Source organism: Nannospalax galili, unplaced genomic scaffold (genome assembly GCF_000622305.1).
Source record: "Nannospalax galili isolate Female #2095 unplaced genomic scaffold, S.galili_v1.0 scaffold1593, whole genome shotgun sequence".
Classification (NCBI taxonomy): Eukaryota; Metazoa; Chordata; class Mammalia; order Rodentia; family Spalacidae; genus Nannospalax; species Nannospalax galili.
This window is the reverse complement of record NW_008332091.1, coordinates 799,281-806,350: the sequence shown is the minus strand read 5'-3', so window position 1 is coordinate 806,350 and position 7,070 is coordinate 799,281.

The window sequence follows — 7,070 nt, the reverse complement described above, 5'->3', positions numbered from 1 at the left end:
GTGTGTGTGTGTGTGTGTGTGTGTGTGTGTGTGTGTGTGTGTGTGAGATCGGCTGTGTGTATGTACATGTGGAGGCCAGAGGTCAACTTCAGGTATCTTCCTCTTTAGCTCTCCACCCTGGTTTTTGAGTCAGGGTCTCTCTCTGAACTCAGAGCTTACCATTTTGGCTAGAGTGTGTGGCTTACCAGTGAGCCCCAAGCATCAGCTCTGGGGATCTGCCTGTCTCTGCTCACAGATGGGGATCTAGGTGCTGGCTGCCATGCCAGGTTTTTAATTGTTTTTATGTGGGTGCTGGGAATCTGAGCTCAGTTCCCAAAGCTTGCATAGCAAGCATTTGATCCATGGAGTCATTCCCCCAGCTTCCCGGTCATCATTTTTACAAGTCAGTTGAACCCAGCTGCCTGGAAAGTACAAGTCAAACTACATGCTGGTATGTGTGGTTGGCTCTAGCTCACGAATGCCTTGAGACAGTCTACCTCAAGTTCAAAAGGACGCACATGCCCACAAGCTCTGGCAATGCCTTGTAGTATCAGGATCAAATAGTGTTGGCTCTGGACTATGGCTCAAGTCTTCCCTTTAATTCATACAATTAGTGAGATTTTGGACAAGCAAGCATCTTGGAACATGAGATTCTCCATCCCTAACATCCTTCTTTGATACCTTTCCTATGGAACTTAGAGAATTAAATGAATTGGTAGCAATGTCCATTTCACACGACACTCAAGAAGTACTAAGGATTGTTCATGCTTCTGTTGTCTGTGGCACAACCATTTGTTCTGGAAAGCTACAAAACCACCCTGGACTCTGCACTGGAAGGAATCATCTTCCCCAGGAATGGAGTCTGTCTTCTTGTACTGTTTATGCAAAGCATTGGCATGCTTCATTCAGTCTTATCCCCAGCAGAAAGAATGATATTTTGTAAGACATGTGCTCCCATTGGGATTCTTCAGGGAGACCCAATGAAAATTTTGCTATGAGAAGTCCTTATGAAACATTAACTTGGAGGAGGGTTTGTGAGATGGCTGGGTGAGTGAGGGTGCTTATTCCCAAGCCTGGTGACCCTAGTTCTGCCTCTGGGACCCACATGGTAGAAGGAGAGAATTAACCCCACCACAGGTGTCGCAGCACATGAGTGTACATGCTCACACATACACATGCACAAAATAAATAAATAAAAATGTAATTTAACATTTGGGGGCTGGAGAGATGGTTCCCAGCACCCACAGGGTGGCTCACAACCACATATAACTTCAGTTTCAGGGGCTCTGACACCGTCTTCTGGCTTCCTTGGCTACTGTACATATATAGTGCACAAACAGACAAGCAGGCATACACATACACATAAACAAAAATATGTAAAACTGAGAAAAAAGGAAAACAAAAGCCCATTTGCTAGAGGTTTCTGTGCCTGTTAATCTCATGCATTTTTATTGGTTTTTCCCTACGTAGTTTTACATCCCAAGAGTCTTGAGTCTGGAAACACTGTAATCTCTAGTTAACTTCTAAGCCAGTGAATTCTCAGAAAAGAGCAGCAATATTTCTGATTTGAGCAACCAGCCTCTCCCTTAATGAGGAGTGGGTCCACTTGCAAGTGATGGTGGCAGAGGATAAAAATAGGCTAGCTGATACACTTCTACTAGCCCCTGCGGAGTATACATTCAATTGCTTAAAACTGAAAGCAAGTTGCAACTCTAGCTGAAGTTGCCAGAGACTCTCCCATGGCAGGGGCAAGTGTCACTGATGGAACTGCACAGCTGCTGAGACAGGTCAGCGACAGTCTCTACTGCTCTGAGAAAATTTCAGTGGGAAATACGGTTTTTATTTTTGCACGTGTATGTGCGTTGTGTGCTTCTATGTATTCTTGTTTACATGTGTGTGGGCACATACGTGTGCATGTACATGGTACGAAGTAAATGTGAGCGGCGCCATTTCAGGGGCTGGGTCTTGAGCTGTGTGAGGGAAGAAAGCTGGTCGATCAGCAGCAGCAGCAGGAAGGAAGCGTTTACTTTCTCTCTGTTCTTCACTGTGGATGTATGTGACTAGCTGTTTAAATTCCTGCCTTGACTTCCCCACATAATAGACTATAACTTGGAATTGTAAACCAAATAAACCCTTTCCTCCTCAAGGTTGTTTTTAGTCAGGGTATTTTATCACAGCTACAGAAATGAAACTACAGTAATATGCCCTATATTTCATTTAATCTTAGAATAAGTTCATAGGTAAATCCTTTACTGTTCAGAAAAGGTGAACTGTGGCCCCAAATTTGCACATGGTGTAATTAGAACTTGAACCCAACTCTGCTCCTCTCAGTCCATATTCTGTAATGCACATCATCTATGATTCATACTATGAAAAACTTGTGAGGCTTAAATTATTAACCTTGAAAAGCAGGATGAGAAATTCATACATGTACCTTTTCACCTACCCTATTTCTTTTTGAAGAACAGTGATACAGGATTGCGTTTTATTGATACCACCTCACCAGTTCCCATCAAGTCCTATCTTTCGTCTTTTCTTCTCCCAGATTGGTTCTTGCCCTTCCTAGCCTCACTTGTCCTGGGAAGGCTGACCCTGTGGCCACACCTCTGAGTGTTGGGTGGATGTTTCCTCGAAACAGCAGCATTTCCTACTGAAGGAAGCAGGAGGCCCATGGTACTCAGGAAGCTCAGGAAATGGATTCATAAAACCTCTCCCTGTGTTTGGAGAAGGAGTAAAAAATTGTTGGGGGAAAGGACAGTTCAGTGAAATTTCCTGAATATGCAGTGAATTCCAGGGATGCAGGCTTTGTGAATCAACACGTAAGCTGGGATGGACTTTGTGATGATGTAGCTGCTTTTGTATCATCCACAATCCTGTAAGTAACTCCAATAAACTCATTCGTTCACCAAGCTAGACTTGGATGGAATTTCTTTGTTCTGTCCTGGGTGCCTTATCTGGGGTAAATAGAAATTTGCTTATATTTCCTGGGGAACAGTCATATAATACCAGGCTTCCTTGCTGGCTGGCTTCCTGTTAGGTTTGGCCACTGGTGCTTGTCCTCAGACAATGGGATGGTGGGAGGAGGTGGGCATCTTCCTTGCCCTGTCCTTGTCTTTGAGCTGAGTACAGGGGTGACTGTGTTCATCCTAGACCTTAGCCTGCCAGGGTTCCAAACGGCCCAACCATCGACAAGTCTAATCACACCTTCCTCCTCCCTTTGTCCTCACAGGCTAAAAGTTGGTAATAACTTCCCTTGGGAACTGGTCTCTGGGGGCCTCTTCTTCCTTTTGCTGTTCTTATAATGTTGTGTCCACATCTGGGGGGTTGTTATATCCTTCAGAATATGGTTATGTGGCACCTGAAGTGGCTGGGACCTTTCTGGAAGGTGCTCACCTTATAGGAAGATGCTCCTCTCTCACACTAGAACCAAGGGACTCAGGACAGGCTTTCTTCTGGTTGTGAGCCAAATGAACTGGTCCAAAGAAAGAGTATCACATTTCTCTGGTGAGAAGAAGGGCTTGGAGATGAGACAGCACAGATCTAGAGGACTCAAACTAGGAATCCTCAAGTATAAGCAGTTGATCATATTCCAAGATGTAGAGCTTTAGCAGAGAATGGTAGTGCATGAGTTAAATTCCAGCATTTGGGAGGCAGAGACAGATGGAGCCCTGTGAGCTCAAGACTAGCCTGGTCTTCATAGTAAGTTCCAGGCCAGCTAGAGCTACACAGTGAAAACTTGTCTCAAAAACAAACAAACAATAAGAAACAAAGCAAAAGACAAAACAAAGTAAAACAAGATGTAGAGTTTCAAATCTCCAAAGTAGAGCATTTTAAAAAAATTATTTTTTAAATTTTATTTATTTATTTTTATTTTATGTGTATGCGTGTATTGCCTGCATGTATGTAAGTGCACCCGTGTTGTGCGATGCCTGTGGAGGTCAGAAGAGGCTGTTGGATCCCCTGGGACTGGAGTTACGGACAGTTGTTAGCTGCCATGTAGATGCTGGGATTCAAACCCAGATCTTCTGCAAGAACAACCAGTGTTCTTAACCACTGATCTATCTCTTCAGCCCCCAGAGTAGAACATTTTACTAAGCATAAACTTCACTTAGGGAAAGCAGATCCACAAGAAGAAAAAGAAAATTAAGTTCTAATGACCTTGAGTTAACCCCTGGATCAGGCCATACCAGGGCCAATAAACTGGTTGGTTCCACGCACCATTATATTTACTTACTTTTCGCGGGTGTGGGGGGGGGGAAGTGCTTTTGCAATACATGTATTTCAAAGAAGTTTGAGTTTATGGAGAGTAATGGGCTCCTTTTATGCTTGTTTTTTTTTTTTTGTTTTGTTTGTTGTTTTTGTTTTGTTTTTATTGTTGCAGACTGGACAGGCCTAGAACTCACAAAGATCTACCAGCCTCTGCCTCTGAGTACTGGGATTAAAGGCATGTACCACCATGCCCAGTAGAATTGATCCCTTTTAACATGTAATAAAGCAGTTGTGCTGTGTGAAAACAAATATAAGCACTCTCTTCAAGTTTTCAGGGGTTTGACCTGGCACCTCTCTAGTGGAGAGTCTGTGTCCTTCACAGATCTTCCTGAAACACAGAGCATAAAGGCAGATGGACGTTGTGATTGTGTGAGAGATTACAGACTAGGTGTGTCTCCTGCTTGTGCTTCTCTAAAATGACTGCTATAGAGGAATATGTCCACCCATTCTGCCTCACGACACACTGCCTGCACACAGCTGAGGAGGAAACCAACTGAAAGCATGTTTTAGGAAACATAATTATCTGAAAACATGTCAGGACATATTGGGACTCTTTTATGACTCTAGTCCAAAATGCTTCTTAGTCAGAACATGAAAATGTAGAAGATGAAAAAGAATTTAGGTTTGAAAGTGTTATCTGGTAGATGCCACTGAGCTAGTTTGCAAATTAGAAGCCCTTCAGCCAGTATTTTCTGGGGACAGGAATGTGGCAAATCCATGTGAGTGCCTGTGTTAAATATAGCATTACACATCATGTACACTACAGAGCGAGATATAGATGCATTCTGAATATATGGTCATTGATGGATCTGAATGGATCTATATCTTCATGAGTTATAACTGTTATTTTCTAAATGAGAATGTTTAGATTTTCTGTGTGTGGCTGTATTTAAATGCAAAAATTAAGTACACATAAACCCATGCATATTATATAGGTACATTTAGAACACATAGGCAGTTGAAAACCCATACTAAGAAATGTATTGTGGGGAGGCAAGATGGTTCAGTTGGTAAAGGTGCTTGCTGACAAGCCTGATGACCTCAGTTTGATCTCTGGGACACACATGATTGAAGGACAGAACTGACTCCCACAAGTTGTCCTCTGACTTCCACACATAGTGTGTTACACAGATGCACACTCATGCAAAACAAACAAACAAATAAATAAATAATAAATACACAAATTATTGAACAGAATCAGCTTGTACAGTTACAAGAGTGATGGAGAGAATCAGACATCCTTGAGGCAGGGAGAATTTATGTTCCCTGGAATCTTCAGCTCTTCTCTTAAGATCTTTTAAATGCTTGGGTCAGTTCCACCTGGGTTATTTATCACCATGTGCCATGCTGAGAGTCAGCCAGTTTTGTATTGTAATCACACCTATAACATATCTTCACAGAAAGTCCTAGATTATGTTAGTATTTGACTGAGTACATGGATAACATGGCTAAGTGTATGAATGGAGACCATATCTCCATATCTCTGTGGAATACAGAAATATGCTCAACTGTCTTAAGAGTGGCTTGTGAGTGCAGATTTGGGAACTACCTAGGGAAGGATGAGAAGGAAGAGCTAAGGTCACCTAGAAAGCTAGTGGTCGTATGACTCCATCAGACTTAGAATCAGATCAGGATTCTTGGGTCTTTCTTTTTATACACTGTTCGCTGTTGATTCAGGAATCCAGGAGATGGGTGGGAAAAGACATGACTGTCGCTGACCAAAGGGTGGACAATGCTACCACGGGCTGTTGAAACTGTTCACAACATCTTAAAGCTGTCAAATAGAATCTCTATTGTTTTGAGTTTCTTAAATTCCCCGCCTGTGACAAATATGGATGTCATTTCCCACGAACCCTAAAGAGACTCAGATAATTCAGAAAGTTAGTCTAAAATCACATTGTCAGGAGAGTGGGCCATGCACTGGGCCTTAGGGAAGATCCACAAGGCAAGCAACAGGCCAGGAACTTCATCTACCCATGGAAGAGAATGCCCAGGGAACAAATGGCAACTCCTAAATATTAATTGTCTATATTGAATCATAAGACTTTCTATAATAAGGAATGTAATGGTGCCCATACTTCCTACCTCCTCCCACTGGCACTGAAAACCAACCTTCCCCAATCCCAAGTCTTCTGTAACTACCATCTTCTACAGTAAGACCCCACAGACGTAACAAATAAGCGGTCCACAGCCTGAACCAACCTGCAGTCTTGTTTTCTAAATTTACAGTAAATTTTCTTAAAATATTTTATTTTATGTGTTTGCGTGTATTGCCTGCATGTGTGTAAGTGTATCTGTGTCATGCAGTGCCTTTGGAGGTCAAAGAGGGCACTGGATCCCCTGGACTTGGAGTTAAGGATAGTTGTTAGCCGCCATGTGGGTGCTGGGATTCCAACCTGGGTCCTTTGCAAGAGAACCCAGTGCTCTTAACCACTGAGCAACCTCTCCAGCTCCCCACAGTAAATTTTCTAATCTACAGTGGCTTTAGTGGCAAAGATATTTTAAACTGGACACTTTCACAAGAAAATGTAGATTTTCAGAGTCTTTTGTAATTGGAAGGTCTGTTTCCATGTGGGAGTAACCTGCCAGGTCTCTGGGAAGCTACAGTTTATATATGTGATAATCTATGCTGGAGCTCATGTTTGAACTTTTGATCTGGATTCTGTATGTGAACTTGAGGCCCTAGCAAAAGGAGAATGCATGAGGTACCTTGCAGTTCATCTTTTGGTTCCACAAGTTCTTGAATTCCTGACATTACTCATTCCTGGCTAATGATTCCTGTTATCAGAGGTCACAGAGGGTGTTGGCCACAATGAGCTAGT